Genomic DNA, 26065 nt, shown 5'->3' with positions numbered 1-26065 from the left:
GGTTATGCTCTTCATCACTGCTCTAATACTTAACCGAAGTCCGTCTAAAGCTGTTGACAAGACTCCATATGAACTATGGAAGGGAACGGTCCCCAACTTGTCCTTTATACGGGTTTGGGGCTGCGAGGCTTATGTCAAGTGGAGACACGAGGATAAGCTCGGCCCGCGATCGGTCAAGACATACTTTATAGGTTACCCTAAAGGAACATTTGGTCATTACTTCTATTCGCCAACCGAACAACGTGTATTTGTTGCGGCTAGTGCGACATTCTTAGAGAAGGAGTTTCTCGAGAACGCGAGGAGTAATAGAACCTTCAAGCTGTCGAAGATTCCATAACCAAATGCCGAGCAACCATTGGAGGAACCAGTTCCTTCAATCCCGGCTGCGGTTAGTATTCTTGAGGAACCTAGGAGGTCGGGAAGAGTCTCTATTCCTCCGGACAGATACATTGGTTTGGTCGAGGAACATGACATAGATGACATTCTGCTCTTAACGAGTAGTGAACCCGCAACCTATAAAGATGCCATGACTATTTCCGACTCAAAGCTATGGCTTGAGGCCATGTAATCCGAGATGGACTCCATGTATGAGAACAACGTATGGGATCTTGTTGACTTACCTGCTAAGGTTCGTCCCCTTTAATGCAAATAGCTTTACAAGATAAAGCATTCTGTGGAAGGTCAACAAGATATCTATAAAGCACGATTAGTTGCTAAAGGTTTCACCCAAGTGCCAGGTTTGCACTACGATGAAATTTTTGCACCCGTAGTCATGCTGCATTCCATTCGGATTATCTTAGCGATTGCCGCTTTTCATGACTATGAAATTTGGCAGATGGATGTGAAAACCGCCTTCTTAAACGGTTATTTGGAGGAAGAGTTGTACATGGTACAACCCGAAGGTTTCATCGATCCTGAACATCCTAAGAAAGTGTACAAGCTTAAGCGTTCCATTTATGGACTTAAGCAAGCTTCTCGGAGTTGGAATCATCGTTTCGACCAAGTGATAAAAGAAAATGGATTTACTCGATCGGTCGAGGAACCATGTCTATATATCAAGTCAAGTGGGAGCAAGATTGTCTTCCTAATATTGTATGTTGATGACGTACTCCTGATTGGGAATGACATACCTCTCTTAACTTCGGTAAAAGTATGGTTGAAGAACCATTTCCAGATGAAAGATCTGGGTGAGGCACAAAGAATTTTGGGCATCCGTATCTATTGAGATAGATCATGTCGGATGTTATCTCTCAGTCAGGAGTCTTATATAGACAAGATTCTAGAGATTCAAAGCATGACTAACTCCAAAAAGGGGTTTCTTCCTATGGCTCCAGGGGTGCATTTGAGCAAGTCTCAGGCACCAAAGACACCGGAAGAGATAGAGCGCATGACCCGGATTCCTTATGCTTCGGCAATAGGATCAATCATGTATGCCATGATATGCACGCGTCCGGACGTGGCATATACATTGAGTATGACAAGTCGATTCCAACAAAGATCCAGGTGAATCACATTGGATGGTCACAAGAACATTCTTAAGTACCTACGGAGGACTAAAGATTGGGCATTGACTTATGGAGGCGATCAAAAGCTATGCGCAAGAACCTTACACGCAGATGCTAGCTTCCAAACGGATCGAGATGACTCGAAATCTCAATCTGGATTCGTTTTTACTCTTAATGGCGCTGCGATCACCGGAAGAGTTCCAAACAAAGTGTTACAAAGAGATTCTACGACGAGTCCGAGTACTATGCCGCATCCGAAGGCGCAAAGGAAGCGATATGGATGCGTTAATTCTTACAAGGACTATCAGTAGTGCCTAGTTCGAATGACCCGATCACCATCTATTGCGACAATAGAGGTGCCATCTTCCAGGCTAAGGAGCCTAAGTCTAGCAACAAGTCTAGACATGTACAACGGAAAGCTCATCTAATCTGAGATTACTTGAAGCAAAAGGAGGTAGTGATAGAAAATATTGCTACAGATGATAATATAGCAGATCCTCTCACTAAACCATTACGACAAGATAAGCATGAAGGGCATGTTATTTCCATGGGAATTAAACGTGTTCCTGAGTTGTAGTACTCTTTTATGGATTAGATTCATTTTCTCGTGTACTCTATACGACATCATCGTTTTGATATTTATATATTTTGTTTTTCATGTGGAGTTGTACGACAATTTTGAACACCACAAAGTGAATTGAACAAACATTATATTATGGTCCTTAATTGCCCACGTGAGCTGATAACTCTGGCAATTATTTTGTGACGTTGGTTGATGGTGGGTTCAACGAACCATAATTCAAACGGTTGACTGACCAATCACAGAGGCGAGTTATACGGATATCTCGTAGGACACAATTGTGACAACGACGTGGAGTCCAAAATGTTTTATAATATTCGGTGCCAGGTCGTGGATAGGACCTCCATGGTGATCCTAAGAGTCGATTCTTTTGATTATCGACTGTCTCTTGAGATTAAGGCAGATTTTGGGTGACTTTGGTTTCTTTCTCACGGTCATCCGTAACAGGGGGCCAAGTAGATTTTTTCTGGGTCATTTCATACTGTGCTTAGATCAGCAGGAGTCGAGTTGAAGGAAATATTCAGCCTTTATCGGTACTCGATATTTCTCGGGGCCACTCGAGGAGTCAGAATCGAAATGCATGGCCATGCTCGAATACGGATTCGTTTTATCAGTTAAGTTACTCTCTAGTCGGGGAAACCACTCTTGATACAAATCGATTGTAAAATACGACCTTTGCGGATAAGGATCTGCAAATTGTTTTACATTGAGTGGGAGAAATTTTAAATGGATATGAGAATCGGTTATCGCACATACACTTGTACGGACAAGTGAGAGTTTGTTGGAGACGGTGTCCTCCAGTTAGTGCGGATAACGTTATTGCACGTACACTTGTACGGACGAGTGGGAGCTTGTTGGGGCTGGTGTCCTCCACAGTTAGTGCAATGACATATAAATCTCTAAAAGGATTAAAGGGTATATTTTTGTATTATTATCAGTTGGTCCACGTTTATCAATAACGATTGGCTTGCTAGATAAGTTTGGCGTTATTGTCATACAGATGGCGGTGATCAACTGGTCCCTAAAAGTCACACCTATAGGATACGTTTGAGAGATGTGACGGTATGAAAAATACAGTCATGTTGATGCCTAATATGACTAAGCGGTTAGTCGGAGTTATTGACTAATAATTAGTCAAACGCGATGTTGAGATAATTATTTAATACGGATTAAATAATACTGGCTAAGGTGAATTAAGCGGTTAATTCGGAAATTGAATATAAACGGTTATATTTAATTAATGTATATTGAATTAATTAATTATACAATATTCTCATTGTCGGACAAGTATTAATATGTCGACTGGTTCATGTTACTAGTCGATATTTTAAATATCCGATAACGGATGACGATTTATAATAAAAACCCGTCATATACATTTAGAAAAACGAGTTGGACCACGAGTTAAATAAGGAGAAAGTGGAAAGCCCACTCCCTCCCTGAGGAACCGGTCGGTCGACCGAATAGAACAAAAGAAGAGTCCTTCTCTCTTTTTGACCTAATCATTCTCATTTGAAGAAAAATTAGGGTTTTGGAGCCTTTTTCTCTGAAATTCTAGATCTCACATCAAAAACCTCACAAAAGCTCTCTCAATATTGCAAGGCAATCAGAGAGCAATTTCTAGCACAAGGGGCATAGTCTCAGACGATCTTGGGTGCAACGATTAGGAGGGAATCTGCGTTGATTTCTGTTCTTAGGCCGATTTTACACAGGACCCGAGGATGATTCTTATTCTTTTATCGTTTCTCTTGTTTTTCGTTTATGACCATTAATCACATGATAAATAATTATCTCAACATCGCGTTTGACTAATTATTAGTCAATAACTCCGACTAACCGCTTAGTCATATTAGGCATCAACATGACTGTATTTTCATACCGTCACATCTCTCAAACGTATCCTATAGGTGTGACTTTTAGGGACCAGTTGATCACCGCCATCTGTATGACAATAACGTCAAACTTATCTAGCAAGCCAACCGTTATTGATAAACGTGGACCAACTGATAATAATACAAATATATACTCTTTAATCCTTTTAGAGATTTATATGTCATTGCACTAACTGTGGAGGACACCAGCCCCAACAATGGTCACATCAAATATCCCCAAACCGAAACTTTGCTCGTCCCGAGTAAAGAGGTGACAAAGACTAGGACCATTATTTAAACTAACCTAATAACATAGCCGACATGAGACAACTAGCGGGTCTCACTCCTCCCCTTCAACTCACAACAAGACAACCATGAGGTAGGATGCCTTCTTGCAAGGCAAGGTGGGTCTTGCCAAAATGGCGACACATCCAAACATTAAGCACACAAAATCAAATAATGGATGCATCTACAAAAGGAATAGCCACTTCCTCATCAAGTGGCGGAGGCAACTAAAAGAGAACAAATTTAAGATCATATATTCCGTCACAAATACTAGTTCAACAAATTACTAAGGCTAAGAGGATGGCACTAAATCACCTCCAAATGGTTGGAGCTTTGCCTTGAAGAGGATGTCCCACTTGTCTTCTTAATTCTCCTCCCAAAATTCCTTGAGCTTCCTACCAACCTTTCAATCAACTCATTTGCTTCTTGGACCGACATGTATTCAATTCCACCTTGGGTGGCGGCTTTAATCATTCTAGCATCATCCTCAAGTAGACCACCACAAAAGTTCAAGAGAAGGTCGTGGTCGGTATACCCATGGTATGGGCAACTAGCAAGAAGTTGTTTAAACCTCTCCCAATACTCATACAAGTTCTCCCCATCCATTTGTTCAACATTATTTATTTCTTTCTTCAATTGAGATGAGAGACTAGCGGGAAAATACTTTTCTAAGAAACCCTTCTTCATTTGATTCCAAGTGGTGATGCTCCCGGTAGGGAGATAATAAAGCCAATCATTTGCCTCGTCCTTGAGTGAGAAAGGGAAGGCCCTTAGTTGAAGTTGCTCATCGGTAACCCCATTTGGCTTCATGCTTGAGCAAACCGCATGAAATTTGTTGAGATGCTTGTTGGGATCTTCCGTGCTAAGTCCATGGAATTGGGGCAATTGGTGAATGAGCCCGGACTTCAACTCAAAGGTGGCATTTTCCGCGAAGGCCGGAAAGGAGATACACAAGGGCACTTGTGTGAGATCCGGGGCGGTAAGTTCCTTAATAGTTCTAGGCCTTGGTGGGTTCTCTCTTTCACCATCTTGGTGTGGGTTCCCGTCTTCACGATCACCCATGATGATTTGTATGGGTATGGGTTGTTCAAAAGGGATATTGTTATCTTCTCTTTGGTCTTGTTGAAAACCGGGATCAATTTCTTCAATAACCGGTTTGTCTCTTCTAATACCCCCTCCTATCCAAGCAAGTGATCTTTGAATCTTCGGATTGAAAGGAAAAAGTGGTTCACTTGAATTCCTAGTATTGACCATAAACAACTCTACACAAGAGCACACAATCAAAAAGTTCACACAAGTGATGAACAAGACACTAACAACAAGAAACAAAGAGTAACTAAAACAAATATTCTAAAACATAAATAACACACTAGCAAAACCGTTACCTTCCCCGGCAACGGCGCCAAAATTTGACACCAGAACTCGCACGGTGCGAAAATTCTGGGTTTGATGTCGTTTTGTATTACGGGCCTTTACTTTGTTAAGCCCATAATTATTAGGTTACGGTAGATATAAATAGGATGTTTGCAAATAGGTTAATCATCTTTTGTTCACTTTAATTAATCAAGTTGTAATTTGGGAATATTTTCATCTTTTGAATTGGGTTTAGATCTAATCATGGAGAACTAATCTCCCTTTCTTAATCTGACTCAAAGGCTTAATCTTTGGTTGTAAGACTCCCTAATCTTTCCTTAATTATTATTATTGTTCTTAATCTCTTGTGTTTAATTGCTTAATTTTGGAATCCTTGTTAGATTATTGTGATTAAGTGTGATTTCCTTGTTACATAATCTTTCCAAGTTCCTTAATTTATTGTTGTTGGGTTTATTAAGTGTGATTTCCTTGTAATCTCATGTTGCAACAACTTGTTATTAGACTAATGAATGTGATTTCTTCTTGGTTTAATTAACATTAGAGAGATTAAGTTGTAATTGCTCATTAATTGTGATTTCATTGTGAGTAATTTCACCTATTAGATTCCTATTGCTTCATCTTCTTGTTAACGAATCTATGTGTGTGATTTCAACTAGAGGAATTGATATGTTGGGTCAATTATTAAGTGTGATTTCCTTGTGATTGACTTCTAATTAAGGGAATTTGGAGATTTAATCTCACTAATAGGACAATAATATTGATTAGAAGGATTGATTGAGGGGTTTTGTCAACTAAAGTGCCACTCTTGTTTAAATTTACCTTGCTTTTGTTACAATTGAAAACTCAACCAAACCCCCCCCCCCCCCTTTATATATTTGTTGTTATTATTGTCACAATTGTTCTAATTGCTCTTTAATTTCACTATTGCAAAACCCATCTTCTCTTGGGTTCGATCCCTTGCTTGCTATTTTACTAGTTTATAATTAGTGCTAATTAGTGTGTTTAGTGGTATATAAATTGTTAATTTGGTCGTCTTTTAGTGCGACATTTTAGGCGTGTCACCTACCCTTCTATAAAAAGAAGCAGTAGTAGTCTTATAGTTACTACTTACTAGCAACATCTGAGTATCATGTTTTTGAGTTTTTGCTTAATTTGTTGGCGTTCATTTAACAGCTTCTGGTTTAGTTATTCACTAGGGGTAGCTTTGTTGCCTTTCCTTTTGCGTTAGTTTCATGAAAAGCGGTGTTATGCTAAAAAAAAAATGTGTGAGATACCAGTGTACTTATCGATTAAACCTAACTTAACTAACAGTTAATTTTGGGAGATAATCTCAATACCAAAAAAAGTTATTGAAGGATTTATCATTCATTTTATTATAGCTATGAAATCATCTTATTTACAAGTGAGTCTTATGTTTTATTGTTTCTGAGTTATGCCCCCTGTCTACGACTAACATGTTTTACTATGAAGTATGATTAGTAGATTTTCATATGATTACTTTTAGATAAGATGGTCGAGTTTCTACATGCATCTTTTTTTTACAAGTCCTTGTTTGTATTGGTATTTTAATATTCTTATATAACATTGATATGGATGACATTTTGAAATTATGATTAATTTGAATTGTGTAGGCTTGGAAAAATTGTATATTATCATTGCGAGGAAAACCGATAAATATGGTGGCTTCAGGGTTGGTATACATTTCACGTAATGGGGAGTTGTTCATGGCTCTTCCCTACTTGGTGGTTTTAAAAAGGTCACAATCAAAAAAGTCTACGTAATAAGTATGATTAGTCTTTTCATCCGCCTTGCAGGAAAATACACGAGAAGAAAAAGAAAAGGCACTGGAATCAACCAATTCTACAAAACCAAATACTAAGCCTTTAGACCCAACGACATCAACAAGTTTTCTTGACGGAAAAGTTAGTCTTGAGTTCAAACAAAAGTTGAGAACCGTGTCATTGAAGAAGTTGGTAAATGAGGCTTGTGTGTTAAAGACAAGTGCAACGATGATTAATGTGGATATAGATAAGAACATGTACTGTGAACAGAAATGCATCCTTAGCTATGAAGACCTTATTCATTAGTGTGATGAAGAAAAGATAAGTACCTCTCACATTGCTTTGTTCATGAGGTTTGATTTCTAATCTTCGAATTCGTTTTATACAATTTTGTTTTACATTTAGTTAGTACGCTTTAATATCAATAATCGATCCCTGAGGCCTGCCTTTGCTCTTGTGTGGTTTGGTTATGCGTATCCTATCCTACTAGGCGTTAGGCTAGGTCTTACTTCTAGATTCAGTCTTAAGAAGAAAAGAGAGTTGCTCTATCAAAGCACACGAATAGGGTATATCGAATAAATCAATTACGATATTTCATATTTCATATTTTATCGATTTCATATTCTATTACTATAAACATAGTTTTCTTGCATATTACTTCTGTGCTGCATTTTCAAACCATATGAGCCTTTAATATATGCTGAGCCAATTGATTCAAAAGAGATGGTGCCTTTACTTAGTACGCTTTGATATTTATATACAAGTTAGCAATTATCATTTTTTTGTGGTAGGTATTTGACTGAACTGGTAATGAGTATTCAATGTACAACTTCATATGGATTCTTGTGCCCCACATCATTGTCCAAGTTCGCTAGTTTTGAAAATGAACATGATCGGTCAGAATATATTGTTAAGGTTATGACATGTACGGGTTGTGAAAGGGGTCGAAAGCTTGTTTTTGCTCCATATTTTGAAGGGTATGTACCTTTTTTTCATACTAGTTGTAGCTACTATTAATTAATTATATTATTCGATATTACTTTTTAATACGCGATGTTGATTGTTTAATTCTATAAATGGTAGTAATCATTGGATGTTGGCTGTCATTAATCCAAAGGATAGTGTAGTATATTGGTGTGATCCAGCTGGTACTCTAGAGCCTCGAAATTTTTTGAAGGATACAATAAATATGTAAGTTCAGCATGTATTCAATTTAAAAAATTGCAATTATCTCGTATATTTACATTTGTTTTCATAAAATAAATATAATAAGCTAAATTTATAACATATATTTAACATAGGGCAATTACGAAGATAAACTTTATGGATCCCAAGAAATGTCAGCTAAAACAGCTTGAATGGAAAATAATAAAGCTACTTCTTCAACTGATAATATTATTATCTCCTGAATTATATAGTCTATGTTTTATTGTTATGCTTTGTTGTTTATAATATCTAGTTGACATGATTTCGATTTTAGTGTCCTATGCAGCCCATTGGAAGTGTCTTATGTGGATATTATGTCTGCCGATATATGTTGGAGATCATCAGAGGACGATATATTAATATTATTCAAAGTGTACGTCCTTTGATTTGTTTCTTTAGGTTTCAATATTTACTTCACTTTATATAAATTAAACGTAGTGATATGTAAATAATTGTAATTGTGTTTTTTGGTTGTTTACAGTTCATGTTAAAAGCCCCAAAGACATCTCCAGTCTCATAATAGTAATTGCCTTTGTTTGTACTTCCTCAAAGGTAGTGCACGGATTTTTGGTCAGGTCCTTGTATAAATCTGAATCCTGGTACAGCCCTTGGCGGAAGGCTTGTATAGCGGTTGCTATATCGCACCTTGGAATTGCCACCTTCTCCCAAACCTTTGCACTATCCGGTAGAGGTCACTGGTCTGGTTCTCTGGCTTTCTGCTGCTGGCGAACTGTTGGTTGAATGCATTGACCAAGTCGGCGAAGCTGGTTATGCTTTTATTCGGCAGGCTGACGAACTATTGCGAGGCTACTCTAGACAAGGTTGATCTGAATCGTTTGCACATACAAGCTTCCTTTAAGGGTCCGGTCGCAGTTATCACCATCATTTTCTGCTTGTAGTGGTTGATGTGATTGAGTGGATATATGGTTCCCTCATAGAGCGTCATGGCTGGTGGTACACATCCTTTGGGAACGCCGACGAGGGCTATGTCATCCACGAAGGCTGATTCTACATAGCTATCTCGTGCTGCTTTCTCTATTGGACGTGCTACACCTGGTACCTTGTGCATCAGGTCCCTTAGCTCCAGGTATTGCTGCTCCACCGAACTACCTGCTCCTGCAAGGAGGTTGGAAACAGGTAGGAAGGTACCAACAGGAGTACCTCCTAACCAGTGTCCTCCGGAAAATTAACCAGATGTTGGATGACTAATCATTGGTATTGAACTGACTATAGATCCAGGCTGCCATCCTGGTGTCTGCTGTAGGCCTCCAACCCATGCTCCACTGGCGAATTGGCTGCATGATGGAACTGTTGCGCTGATGACAGCTCCAGATTGTCATCCTGATGTCTGGTGTATGGGATTACCTGCAAAAGGTGGAACGTTAGACCCTGACGGAGTGCTAAATAAGGCATTACCTGGTGTCTGCTGCAGGCTTGGTGGATTGTCAAATGACAAGCATCCCAATCCCTTGGGCTCGATGGGTTCAATGGGTGCGACTCCTGGAAGATCTAGCCTGATGACCAATTCTGATGGAATTGGTCGACTTGATCCTCCACCGATGGTTATATTTGAGCCTTAGGAGTTGATGCTGGTTTAGGCTAGATTGCTGTTACGATCTGAGCGATCAGGTTCTAATTGTCCTTCCTCATATCCTCAACGGCTTGGCGCAGAGTATCCATCCCCTGAATCATCACTTGTATCGGGTCAAGTACTAGAGGTCCTCTGCTTTTGGGAACTTCTATAGTTGATCCCTCCTGGATCAGGGCTCCAGACACAGTTTCACCTCTGTTGGGGCTGCTTTCCCTGCTAGATCTGGGTTGGCTGGATGTGCCTGCTGCCTTGGGTATCTGCGGTGGTTTAAGAGGCAGAGGCATGGTTCTGAGTGACATGCTGACGGAGACCATCTAGTTGGATGCAGGAGGCGCGCTCACTGATCCTGCAGATGCAATAGAAGGTCTTGCTCCAGAAGACAGGGCTGACATACTCTGGCTGCTGGACGGATTCTGGCTGGTTGCGGACATGGTGACGGTCTGGTTAGGTCTTGCGATATTTGGCTATAAAAACTGATCACTATGTCCCATGGTGGGCGCCAAACTGTTTTGGTAATAATTTACTGAGTTGTTAATTTAATTTGTGGGTGATAATGATCAATCTATGGCCTAAGACAGAATGAATGCAACGAGTATAACGAACGAAAGAACGACAAATTAAAAGATTGACACGCGTAGTTTTGGTGACGCGGAAAACTCGATGTGGGAACAACCGCGGAGGAGTCAGAATCCCACCAATTTGGCACTATAATCGAGATGGAGATACGAAAGTCAGTAAATACAATGGTGATTTAGCTAGTGAATTATTTATCGATGGATAAGAGTCTTGTTGTTGATGTGCTCGAGAAGAATGAGATGTCCCTTTTCTGCCTTTGCTTGGCATTTTATATCTGCTGCTGCTAGGGTTGAATCCAGAAAACATCCTCCTCATTCTGCTCTTGGATACTATGTCAATCCCATAAAAATAGTTGTGGTTGCTTGACTTCTTCACGTGCGCTTTGTTTAGTAAATATCCCATATGTGTTTGTTTATAACTTTGATCCTATGGCCCTTATCAGTCCATGTCATCAATCCTACCCACTTTATTTCTTCCAATGAGAAAATGCCATGTCGTCAAGGATAAAAAGGTGATATTTTATCTCCAACAATTACTACCTTAGAGTAGCATACTATATAGAGAACCGAATATTGTAAGAAATACTCATGAACCGCAAGTAAAAATAAAAATATCTATGATAATGGTTTGGTAATTGATTCCTCTCATATAAAGGATACTTTTATATTTTATCTTAGAAATGGTAACAAGTATCTATCTCTAAGCCTATAGCTTTATGTGGTTGACAATTAACATTCTATAGTTATACAAAAACAGGCATGCTAATTATGTGTATCTAGTAAGGTAAATGAGTGTATATAACTTGGTAAAGAAGTGTATTATCTAGAAAGATAAAGGAGTGTATCTAGTTTACTAGAGATATGTATCTAGTAAGTTAAAGGAATGTATCTAGCAAACTAAAGGAGTATATCTAGCATGCATGAGATGTGTATCTAGCATCTTAATAAGATGATTCAAACATAAAGATTATTTCAGTTTAGGTAATTTTCTAACTTTTTTGTATGATTTAATAGAAATTATTTAGTTTTATTTATACAGTTTTCAGCTCATTTTTAATTGTTGTTGTGAGGTTGATTGGAAATTTGATCTATTGATTGATCTCAAGATTGTTGGAATTGGGTCAAGAATTATTTTGCATATCTGGGTTTGTGGCATTTTGTGTTTTAAGTTTTAAACCTTGACTAAATTATTGGATTTTCACACCTTTAGGATAAAATAAAGGACAAATTTCATACATAAAAGTGCCATTCAAAGCCTAGAAATGTCATTGTTTCAAGCAGGTGCCAAAACAGGCTATCCATAGGATTGCGCGAATCAGATGTTTCTTGAAGAGGTCGTAACTCACTACTCTCTTAGCATTTTCTGGTCCATTCTATATCAGTTTAAAGCTAAAGGCGTTAGCTGTCATCCTATAAATATTTCCTGGAACTCGAGATATGGAGCTTTGAGTGATAGCATGTCATCGCTGACTTGTGCTGTACATTTCAGCATGCATTAGAAAGTTTCAGATGGCATAACTCTTGACCCAATATGAACCTCGAGGTGACCAATAAACCAAATCGAAGCTAGATGAGTTAACTACACTCTCCAAAAATAATTACCCCATGATGTTTCCTGGTTTGGGAAATATGAGCATTTTAATACTGACAGGTCATTTGCTAGGAGACGAGTTGCATTCTGCGTGACAGCCTTTAAAGCTCTATTGTGAAAAATTTACTCAATGAATCTTGCTGATTCAAAATCCATGAAAGTATACTTCTTCAAGAATTTATGCGTATAAAGAACACAAAAATTAACCAGATAAAACTTCAGATAGGGAGCTTAAAAGTAAGGCCTGATGTACTTGCACCTTCAGAATGCTATAAACCAATTTGCTCATTAATTACATAATCTTGTGATGGATTCTTGAGTACAATTTTATGTTTCCCTCTAGATGAGAACAAAGGGATCCTTACTCCTTACCTCCTAGTGCAAACTCCTCGACCTCATAAGAATTTGTCCTCAAATTTGAGCATCACAGTGACTTGGACCGCTCCATGGATGGTACTTGATTTGTTGGTAGGATATATTATGAAATACCCATACTACCAGCTCATACTGTACTTAACCTCTTCCATCTTCGTATTCTCCGAAAGCTTGATTCGACGAAGGAAGTTACCACTGCTCCTCTCAATACGGTGCCATTTATCATTCTTCTCCTCTTGCTCCTTACTCCTTTCTCCACTAATATGTAGAATTCTACCTTCTTTGACCTCAACTTTGACCTCTTCCTTCTTCAACCTCGGAAGATCCACTTTAAACACATGTGCTTCCGGGGTCTCCTTCCAGTCTACCCGAGTGTTCGCAAACTGAGCAGTGTCACTAGCAGTCCCGGGTAAATTGGCTAGAGTCGAGTTCAGGATTCCATCAAAAGCATCCCAAACGTCTAAGGAAAATGGGTCGAAAAGTTGGTTTTTCGACCGCCAAATAAGCTTGGGATTAGAGACATGTATGGAAGATGAAGGATGTTAGAGTTTGTGTAAGCCTAGCATCTTAATAAAGATGCATATTTTGATCATGCTTTTTGTGGATATAACATAGTTGTTTAGGCGTATAGTACGATACATGGCTAACAACAATGTGGTTAATGCTAAATTTGTTCAAAATACTACTTAGTTTAGAAAGGATGTACTAATGTAATGTGTTTAAGAGCTTCTGTAACACATTCAATCTTAAATTTAGCTGGTTTGTATTGTCATATATTCTCAGAGTTCATACTTTCCCAATTTCCATGCAATTTTCTTAATCCAGTTTAACTATAATCAGTGTAACAAACAGGAACTCCATCAGTTGATATGAGAGTTTAGGAAAACTTCGTCGACCATGTCAAAAAAAAGTTTCGAAAACTATATTGCTACATAATGGATCGCTAGTAGATAATGGACTAGTGCTCAGATCAATTACGTTTTAAAATGATCTCTACTTGAATGTCGTAAAATTGAACAACACGACATTGCAGGCTTGCAGCAGCGGGTAGTTGTCATGAAATTATGGTGACAAGTCATATACACAAACCAGTAAAGTCAAATACACAAATTAGTACACCCAGATACACTAGTCAATTTGTGTATCCATAGCATTATGCTCAGTGAACCTGGGGTAGTATTGTGTGTATCCACAAACTACCAGCCACCTCTTGAGCCTCCACCACTCACCACTCACTTGGCCGTCATCCACTATCATCCCCACAGGCACCACCCCACTCACTGCCCCTCACCCGACAATAGATTAGTGGATCAACAATTTTATCCAACTTTCAGCAATCAGCATCACAATTTCACAATATCTAGACTTATTAAGCACCATGTATCATCAATTACAACATAAATTCAAAAACAAAACCTAATTTAAGATTGTTTAGCATTGAAGTTATCATAAATGGTCTTAGTGTTGGAAAATGTGTCCTCAACAATAGTGCGATCACATGATTTAATATCATAATTAAATCTCATATAAAGAATACGTAAGGGATGATTCATTTATATAATCAACTGATCAACATTAATCGGTAACGATTGGCTTGCTAGAGTTTGACGTTACTGTCGTGGGACGGTGGTGGTCACTTGATCCCTTAAGGTCACACCTAAAGGATGATGCCCTTATCTGTAAAGTTGATTAATTGTATGACGATACAAGTTAATCAATTCCTTAAAATTGAACAATTCAATTGTAAAAGTGAATATTGATATCTTATTGTAATGGGATTAAATAAGATTTATTTTAGTAATTGAAATACTTTATTACTAAAATTGTTTATTGTTTGTGAAACAATTGAGATAAGAATGAATGGCTGATTATAATTACAAGATGTTGTGAATTATAATTGTATGACCCATTTTATTTATGTGATCAAGTATCACTAGTCAATTTATTGTATTTAATTTAATTAATTTATAAAATGATATTTATGTGATAAATATGCATTAAATTAATTAATAACATGTAACATACTACATGTGACATATTGTGTGACAAATGACAAATTGACAAAATAAAATGGTAGTCCATTTTACATGAATGGACCAAAATGTAGGAGGTATTAGTGGTTGTGCTTATATTATTTTATGTGATAAGATTTAAATAATAAGCCTACACTACACTAGCCTTACATAACCTACACTTTGATAAGAGAAAAATAAAAACGAAGATGCCTTCCTTGGCTATATGTGTGCCGGCCTCACTACTCATGGATGAGTAGTTTTTGGCTTTTTATCTCCACTCTTACACACTACCATTCATACAACATGCAAAAGTTTCCTCTCTCACACATTCTTCTTCGTCTTTCTCTAAAAATTTGAGAAATGATGATCCAAATTGTTCAATCACATTACTAATATTATTAGTGTAATATGAGTATTAGTAATCAATTTTAAGGTAGACTACTAAACAAATATCTAGCAAATAGTATTTAGTAGAGATAAGGGATAATCTTGGGTGCAATCAAGAGGAGTGGCTTCTATACTTGGAGTCTTTGGAGGATTATCCTAATACTCATCATAGCTCAAGAACAAGTGAAGGTAGGAGACCTTACTTGTGCCCACAAAACCGAAATTAACAATGTAAGGGACATTGTTTTCTTATAAATCTCTTATTTTGTTATGCATGCACTAGATCTAAAGAACAAATAATTAAGAACTTAATTAGTTCATTATTAGAGAAGACGAATAATAGGTATATGAACCTAACAAGTGGTATCAGAGCATAGGATGTTGCATGCATAATCGGTTATTGTTTTTCCGAGTTAAAATGTTAACATATAAAACTAAAAATTTTAGTTTTATGAAGATAAAGCCACAAAATATTTTGCATGTTATATATTCTGGTCCTAAAATTTTTTGTAGGTCATTTTTATGATTTATGGAAATTTATTGCTCATTTTAATGATTTTTAGTGATTCTATTACATTTTTATGATTAAAATGAACTTTTATTCACTAAAATAAGTTAACCTTCACTAATGGCCGTGGTATTTTAGTATAACCTCACATGAATATTTTATGTATTGCATGTAAAATATCATATTAATGTGATTAATATTTCATAATTTATTAATTTTTAGTGTGAAAATGGCATAAATGGAGGTTAAAATGACTAAAAATGGTTAAACTTACTCTCTGACCTTGAAAGTTTTATATGATCTCACATGTATATTTTACAAGTTGTGTGTAAAATCTCGTATTAATTTGATTTATATTGCATGTTTTATGATTTTTATGAGATACAAATGGATTAAAAGAGGTGAAATGGTTAAAAATAGTTAAACTTCGAACCAGGCCATGAAAATTTAATATATTTTCACATTTATGATTTACAAAGTGTATGTAAATTTTGAGATGATATGATTTCATTTTGCATGATTTATGAATTTTTAGAGTAAAACTGGCATAAATAGTGACTATTTTAGCATAAATAGCTAAAACGAATTACATGGCATGAGAAAATTATTTTAGGTTGCATAAATATTCCACTTATCAAATCTAAAGTTGTAAAATTTATTGGATTAATTTTTGGATACTTTAGATATTTTATGAGATAAAACCGATAAAATGCAACTATATTTTCTAAAATTAATTCGAAAATTTTAACCATGATTTTTGACATTATGAGTGTCATGGAATTATTCCAGAATGTTCAAAAATTTAAAATTCAAATTTTGAAATTATTGTAATTTAATTTGGATTTATTTCATATAAATGATGATTTTAAGGTCAAATATGAGCATAAAAATTAAATCAAGTTGAATTATTGTTAAAAATTGAGTGATGACTAATTTTTGAGTCCTAAGAGTGTTAGGATAATTAACTTGAGCTTAGATGTAATTTAAGTGTTAATTTGTGATTTTAAGAAGTTATTATCACGCATTTCCATAAAACCGAGTTATATAAACGATATAAGTTAAATAGGGCGATTTGACACATAATTTGGCATGATAGATACATATTATAATGCTGCATATTTTAATTGTTGAATGTCTTTTATTTATATAATTTTGAATTATGTAATTTTATCTTAGTATGGCCTTAGTTTTAATCGATATTACCCGTAATGAAAGGGAATATTGATTCGGTTGTAATTTAATGTGATCTCGTATCACTTTTATTTTTACTAGTTTTTCCATTTTAAAAATGTATTATAGGAATAGCTTTGTATTTTTATTATTATTTGTAATTATGGAGTATCTTCAAAGACGGTGCCATTCGGAAAGGTGATCCGACGAAGACGGTGTTCTTGGGAGGCGTGCCACTTGAAGATTCAAGGGACCAAAGGAGTTGGTTTCCGAATATGTAATAGATTATTTGATTTTCTATATTAGGAAGGTCATACTAGGAATTTTATTATTGCTTTGCATTTCTTTTAATATGTTACATGCATTGCCAAATCGCCATAACAACACATGCATATCATATCGAGTCATCGACCGTGTCAATTATAATTATCGTAGTTAACCGCTTTAGTTCACTTAAAACGTGATAGATAATAAATTGACAAGACCTCTCACTTTTAATAATTGAGAATTAGCCTTACCAAATAGTAGAAACCATGAATCCCAACTTCATAAGGAAGTAGATTCGGTTCACCGGGGTACTAAACTTATTACGTTGGATAAGTGAGTAATAAAATGTTATTACATCGAAATTTGATTGAGCTCAACGGAAGTATTCGTGACCGTAGTCGCATGTGTTCCGGGTTAAAGATGAAAATTAGAGTAATTTTTATCGACTGAGAATTCTAAAAGTAGAATCAATTAAGAGGTTAACCCGCCGAGTTATATTAATAAGGGATGACTCGGCTCACCGTACCCGTATTAATATCAATTTGGATCTCAGAATCATTTATAATAGTTGGGTAGAGGTCACTATATAAATGCAATACTTGTTTAAAAGTATTATTAAAACGATAGATGTTAATTATTTCCTTCATTTCCGTTTTTGTAGTTAATTATACGCAATGAATTCATCTAATACTCCTACACCAATCAGCATTGATTCATGGCTCCAATCATTCGATGAAAAGTGCTCTGAGTATGACAATGATACGATTAGAGAATTACGCATTGGCATTGGTCAGGATGGAAATTTTTGCTTCTTTACCACCTCCACACCACCCACTCCAATATTAATGCCCACCACCTTGGTAAGAAAATCTTGTGAAGAAAATCTCGCTAAACCCAAGAATCCTTGTTTGAGAAAACAAGGAGAAGTATTATATTCAGTGGGAGTTCTAACAAGAGTGTCCTTGCAAATGAAAGGAGGATTGGCATTGTTAAGGGGAAGGCAAAGATGGGTGAGAAACCCATACCTGAAAATGAATTGGAAATAGATAGTGGGACTACCAAAACCAAGACCAAGAAGGGTGCCCAATCCTATGAGGAATGTCATTATTGTAATGTCATGGGCCATTGGAAGCGAAATTGCCCCAAGTATTTGGGAGATATCAAAGTTGGACTTATTACTCCAAGTGGGACTTGGAAATGTGGAAAAGCTAAACAAGAATGATATGAATCTCCGGCAAGGAAATGGAGTTAGGGTAGCCTCCACTTCAAGAGGGACTTATGTACTTGTTTTAGCTAATAGTTTTGAGTTACAATTTACATAATTGTTATTATGTACCCACTTTGTCTAAAACATTATTTCCATTTCTATATGAGGCATGAAAGGATTTATATTTTGCCATCAAAGATGTATTTTATTGAAAATAGACATAGATGTGAGCCATGTCACTTATCTTTATGATATATAAGTTTTAGACACTTCCAACTAAAGCAAAGATATCTTCATAAATGCAATCCAAAAGACTTATAACTATTAAACCAAATGAATTGTACATTTGGCTTTTTCGATTAGGTCACATAAATGAGAAACGCATTAAATGCTAGTGTCGACTAGAATTATTGGACCATTTGATTTTCAGTCATATGGAATATGCAAATCTTGTCTCTTTCGCAAAATGATTTATACTTCCTTTAATGGTAAAGGCACATGAACAAGTGATTTGTTGGAACTAATACATGTCGATGTATGTGTTCTAATAAGCATCACCGCAAGGGGAATGTATGACTACTTCGTCACTTTTACCAATGATTTAAGTAGATATGGGTATATTTACTTAAGCAAAATTAAAGTGAAGCCTTTGAGAAATTTGAGAAATTTCTAAATGACGTAGAGAACCAATTTAACAAAGTAATAAAGCATTACGATCCGATCGTAGTGGCAAAGATCTAAGTAATGAATTTTATTTATTAAATATGGATTATGACCTAGTGTCACTACCCATAAGATTAAACTAATATGAGTCGGTTTGAGTTGTTGAACTCAATTTTGGGAATTTGCAATCCAAAATGGACAAGTAATTCTAAATGGATGGTCAACAATGAGATACCTGAAATAGAGAGTCTATTTAACAAATCACATGGATCAGACACGCATATAACATGAATCAAACTACCATGATAGAGATGGTATTTTTATGTGCTAACATGTCAATCTAGACAAACTTCCTAATACTCCACCATATATATGTTTGTAACTCACAAAGCTATCTCTCAAGAAAATAGATGTATTTCTGAGAGAAAGAGTGGGAGTAGATTGGATCGTTACAAACATGTCTTATAGTTGAAGTGTTACTTTGTGAAAGTAATAGAACTATAATCTATAAAGATAGAATGGAAGTATAGTTCAGTGGGAGTTTAGCACACATGTCTTGTTATTAAAATATTGCTTTGTGAAAGTAAAGGTATTATGACCTTATTCCAAATCGACCTTGTTATATACAAGCCATAGCATTACAATCCAAAGATTGTTACTCAAAGAGTAGATTTACTTAAAGGCGAGGGTCTCCTTAAAGTCAATAGAGCTTTAGAGTAAATAAGAGCATAGATCGACATGAAGATGTTGATCAAAATAAATTATGTTAGGAATCGTCACATTTCATTTTGATGAAGGATGGCAAATGATATTAAAAATACGCTTTTTCTAAAATGGGAATTTAGAGAAGGATGTGTTTGGAACACAAAACCTTAGATAAAGATATAAGAATCCTAACATATTATGCGTAGCTTTCTTAAGTGATCTGTAATACCCCGTATTTTAATGATAAGTTATGAGAATAGTTTATGTAATTTAATAATTAATTAAAGGCATTTCTAATAATGAATTACAAATAAGACGATAATTAAATAATAAAATAAGTAAAACAAGTCGGGAATTGGGCTGAGCTAATAATTGAGTATTGGACCATGTGACATTAAGTAATTGGACTGAAATTTAGTATAATAAGGTTAGAGTATAATCGGGATTTGCATCGGAAAATAATTATAATATAATATGGAAAGGTAGTAATTATATTATTACTAATAATAATTTATGACAATAATAGATTAGTAAAGATAAAATAAAGGAATCCTACCTATGATATATGTAATAATAATAATATAATTGTGATAATAATAATATAATGATAATTATAATAATAGTAATTCCTATATTAATTGGAATAGGTAATTATAATAAGTTTCCTAATTGACCGCACATACTCTTTAATCTTACCCTATAAGTACCATAATAAATCTGAAAATAATTCATAAAAGAAGAAGGAAGAGATCTAAAAGAAAGAAGAATAAAATTAAAGAAGAGAAAAGCAAAGGAATTAATTCATTATCGCCTCAAGGTAATATTTCAGACCGTCTTATGTATATACTTTGCGACACTATAACTTGTAAATTAGACGACCATAGGATAAGCCGTGACCATCGTTGTGACCGTGGACCACCAGGGACCACTGTTGACCTAATTGGACCACCGTTGACCGGCGGGAAGGAGGTTGTTGTTAGGGTTTTCGTTGGTTGTTTGGGGTATATGGTACCGAGGGTTATACGGGTTTTTTACCCCTGATTTGGGTGACCCAGACCTGACCGGGGGTAGGTTTGACACCTGGGTGAAGGGTCGACCATATTAGGTGGTTTTAGGTGGCGTTTGGTGCGGTTCTTGTCGGATTTCGTCGGTGGTTCATTGTTGAGTAAACTGTGTATGTTCATTAAACCTGACTCTTAGTGCTCGACTAGACCCTGACCTGGGTTGGTGGGACTCGTGGTGACTAGTCGTACTGTGTGGTGGTATTGGGTGGTTAATGGTGGTGGCTTCGAGTGGAGGCTGCCGGAATTCGCGAGAATAGGGGAAAAACAGGGGGTTTATTGGTGTTTGGTTGTTGTTGTTTGGGGCAGCCGTGTGTATGGTGTTGCTGTGGGTGGTTTGGGGTGATGAGTGCCGAGGAGTATAGGCTCTAGGTGGTGCTGGTGGCAGGTTAAGGTGGAGACGGGTGTGGGTGTGGGCTTTATACACGGTATTATCGATGTCGGGTTTTCGGTAAAGGATGTTACGCTTGTGGGTGTTAGGGCGTGAGTTTGGGGGCGGTTGAAGCGGGTTGAAGCCGGTGTGTTGGGCGTGATTGGGTGGCTGGATGTGGAGGCTCACGGTGGGGGTGTGTCGAGGTGGTTGTGTCGGGTTTAGGAGTAATAAAACGGGTTGTTTGGGTGTATGTGTGGGTGTTGGTGATGGGTGTTACACGGTAATGGGGGAATTTGTCGTGGGTGTTTGTATTGTGGGATAGCACGGGTTGGTTCATGGGTACAGTGAGTTGATTTGTTTATTTAATTATTGGGACGGGTTTTTACGTAATAAATTACACGGGAAATAAATAATATAATTAAGTTATAATGATTAAATGAATAATGAATAATTGGCTATATATATATATATATATATATATATATATATATATATATATATATATATATATATATATATATATATATATATAATAAATTGTTTTATATAATAAGTTTAATTAGTAATTGTAATTATTATTATTTATTTAGGTGACGAAATTGTTGAGAAGCGTTATTTATTGGGATTGCTATTTATTTGGATTGCGTTATTGGAATTTCTTGACGAGGTAGGATAATCTACTCAACTATATCTGTTTTTCGTGTTTAATGCATGGATGTTATTGGAAGGGTGATTGTTTTATGATTGTTTGTTCAATTAAGTTAATTGAGTGATTAATATTGTTGGTTGTTGGGAGTTATGCATATTATATACGATTATATTGTGGAATGGTTTATGAGAATTGGATTGCCCCAGGCTTAGTCTCTGGTGGATAACGTGAGTGGTGATTGTCTTGCCCAGGCTTAGTCTCCGTGGATAACGTGTGTGATTAATTGGAAGGCCCTAGGCTTAGTCTCTGGTGGATAACGTGTGTGAGTATTTGAACCGCCCCAGCTTAGTCTCCGTGGATAACGTGGATAGTTGATGTTGAGATGTGACATGTGAACAGTTGAGATTGGAATATTGACAGTTGTGAGAGATTTGTTGTTTTATTATATTTTATCCTACTCAACCATTGGTTGACGTGTTTGCTTCTGTGTCAAAATAAAATTGATGCCTGCTTTAATTGATGGCATCCTGTGGTGAACCATTTAATATTTCCGGTTAAATGGGGAACAGATTTAAATAGCAGGTTTTGAGTTAGCTGGATATGGGGAGCTTGGGCGTGTGAGCTTTCGGACCTGCAGGAGTCTAGATCACAAATGTAGTTATATCACTTATTTAATTTCCGCTGCAAGATGTATTTATTTTTATATTAAGTTATAGTTGATTAAAGTTGTAAAACATATGTAATCATTAAAGTTTTTATTTAAAGTACTTTGGTTTGTTGTACTTTGTTATACACTACCTCGGGAAACCGAGATGGTAACAGTCCTATTTATTTGGGAATGTCTAGCTAAAGGCTCCTGAATAAATGGGGTGTTACAAAGTGGTATCAGAGCAAAACGATCCTCGTGCCTAACCAATGAATAATAATGAACTTAGGATGTGTCTAAATTAAAATGAACCCTGGTAGAAAACTGTTAGGAGCCCCTCTTAGTGCGGTTAAGAAGGCGCCCTTAATTCGTACCATGGCCCTCTCAGTTTTGAACCGGGAACCCTGAGAGAATACTTGAGAGTGTGGGCTAATTTAAAACGAATATTGTTTGTTTTGTCTTGAAAGTTCTTGTTGCGTTGTGTACATGTTGTTTTCATTGATGATTGTGGTTACGGGGACATAACTTTGCTTCTAGGAAGAGGGGATGTGATATGATTTTAAGCATTGGTATATGTGTATGGTTATAGAAAAGTGTGATGGTATGTATTTGGGGAGGCATAGTTGTGATTAATATGTGAAGTATGATGAGTATAAGTGAAATTGTGAAGAATGTGATTTTGGTTGATTTCTCGACATTTTATCCTTGATTGTTTTGGCTGTCATTTACTGTCGGTTTAAAATTCTTGCCCGACATTTTTATGTGTGATACCCTTGTGAGTTAGCTTTCATATGCCACTGGTTTCATGTTCAAATAATATACGTTTTAGGAGAAATAAATATTTTAGTTGACAGTAGTCGAAATATTCCTGTACAGTGATGTTTTCGCGCCATATTTTTGTAAAATTTGCCATTTAAAAACTACGTAATTATTTGTTATAATTCCAACGCCACTGTTTAATAGACTCATGTATGTTTCTAAATTGGTAAGCCACGTTTTGAGAAAATATTTTGACAATTTATGGTGATTTTTACAAGTTGACCTAAGTTTCTGACAAGTTGCTGTAAAATTTCTGTTCCGACCAAGTATCTTGTAAAATGCATTAAAAATTGACCCTTTCAATTTTTGACTTGATTCTGTCACCCATGATCTACTAACTCTTTGTATTTTCTAGAAATTCTCCATAATTTATTTACGATATTAATTATCTATGATTTTTAAGTTGTAGCATGTTTTCCTTCGTCTTGAATAATGAAAATTTTGTCTCTTGATGTTTTGATATTGTAAATTGTGTGAATTAGATTATCATGTCTAGTGATATGCGGAACGTGTTACCCTAAAGCCTATATATATATATATATATATATATATATATATATATATATATATATATATATATATATATATATATATATATATATATATATATGTTACAATAATTGCATTCATGTTTAAGTTGGATGTTGTTAGTGACAATTAAGATGAACTAAGAAAAGATTAATTAAATAGTTATGCGCATCTTTTGTTATAGATTATTATTAATTTGGCAATGTATTTGTCAGTAGTTAAGTAATAAGTTGGAATAAAGATTAATTCGAATATCTTATATGATGTGATTTGCTAGTAATTAAAATTTTGTTATTTATTCAATCGTTAATTAATGTTGGAAGCGATAAATGTTCTATATTACAATATGTCTTTCATGGTTTTGTGGCATTATAATAATGAATTGATTGTTCCTATTTTTAGTATTCCAAACTTCGAGGACGAAATTTATTTTTAGGGGGAAAGAATGTAATACTACATAAATTTTGAATTATTGTTTTGATGAGATTGATGTAGTTGATAATCGAAGTTGCTTAGTAATGTTGAATGGTGTGATGTTGTGAATGTTGTGGTTGTAGTTATGGCGAACTTCGGGACGAAGTTCATTTTAAGGGGGGAAGACCGTAATACCCGTATTTTAATGATAAGTTATGAGAATAGTTTATGTAATTTAATAATTAATTAAAGGCATTTCTAATAATGAATTACAAATAAGACGATAATTAAATAATAAAATAAGTAAAACAAGTCGGGAATTGGGCTGAGCTAATAATTGAGTATTGGACCATGTGACATTAAGTAATTGGACTGAAATTTAGTATAATAAGGTTAGAGTATAATCGGGATTTGCATCGGAAAATAATTATAATATAATATGGAAAGGTAGTAATTATATTATTACTAATAATAATTTATGACAATAATAGATTAGTAAAGATAAAATAAAGGAATCCTACCTATGATATATGTAATAATAATAATATAATTGTGATAATAATAATATAATGATAATTATAATAATAGTAATTCCTATATTAATTGGAATAGGTAATTATAATAAGTTTCCTAATTGACCGCACATACTCTTTAATCTTACCCTATAAATACAATAATAAATCTGAAAATAATTCATAAAAGAAGAAGGAAGAGATCTAAAAGAAAGAAGAATAAAATTAAGGAAGAGAAAAGCAAAGGAATTAATTCATTATCGCCTCAAGGTAATATTTCAGACCGTCTTATGTATATACTTTGCGACACTATAACTTGTAAACTAGACCACCATAGGATAAGCCGTGACCATCGTTGTGACCGTGGACCACCAGGGACCACTGTTGACCTCATTGGACCACCGTTGACCGGCGGGAAGGAGGTTGTTGTTAGGGTTTTCGTTGGTTGTTTGGGGTATATGGTACCGAGGGTTATACGGGTTTTTGACCCCTGATTTGGGTGGCCCAGACCTGACCGGGGGTAGGTTTGACACCTGGGTGAAGGGTCGACCATATTAGGTGGTTTTAGCTGGCGTTTGGTGCGGTTCTTGTCGGATTTCGTCGGTGGTTCATTGTTGAGTAAACTGTGTATGTTCATTAAACCTGACTCTTAGTGCTCGACTAGACCCTGACCTGGGTTGGTGGGCTCGTGGTGACTAGTCGTACTGTGTGGTGGTATTGGGTGGTTAATGGTGGTGGCTTCGAGTGGAGGCTGCCGGAATTCGCGAGAATAGGGGAAAAACAGGGGGTTTATTGGTGTTTGGTTGTTGTTGTTTGGGGCAGCCGTGTGTATGGTGTTGCTGTGGGTGGTTTGGGGTGATGAGTGCCGAGGAGTATAGGCTCTAGGTGGTGCTGGTGGCAGGTTAAGGTGGAGATGGGTGTGGGCTTTATACACGGTATTATCGATGTCGGGTTTTCGGTAAAGGATGTTACGCTTGTGGGTGCTAGGGCGTGAGTTTGGGGGCGGTTGAAGCGGGTTGAAGCTGGTATTGGGGCGTGATTGGGTGGCTGGATGTGGAGGCTCACGGTGGGGCAGGTGTCAGAGGTGGTTGTGTCGGGTTTGGGTGTAATAAAACGGGTTGTTTGGGTGTATGTGTGGGTGTTGGTGATGGGTGTTACACGGTAATGGGGGAATTTGTCGTGGGTGTTTGTATTGTGGGATAGCACGGGTTGGTTCATGGGTACAGTGAGTTGATTTGTTTATTTAATTATTGGGACGGGTTTTTACGTAATAAATTACACGGGAAATAAATAATATAATTAAGTTATAATGATTAAATGAATAATGAATAATTGGCTATATATATATATATATATATATATATATATATATATATATATATATATATATATATATATATATATATA

The sequence above is a fragment of the Silene latifolia genome, chromosome Y (assembly GCF_048544455.1).
Source record: "Silene latifolia isolate original U9 population chromosome Y, ASM4854445v1, whole genome shotgun sequence".
Lineage (NCBI taxonomy): Eukaryota > Viridiplantae > Streptophyta > Magnoliopsida > Caryophyllales > Caryophyllaceae > Silene > Silene latifolia.
This window is presented reverse-complemented; position numbering follows the sequence as displayed.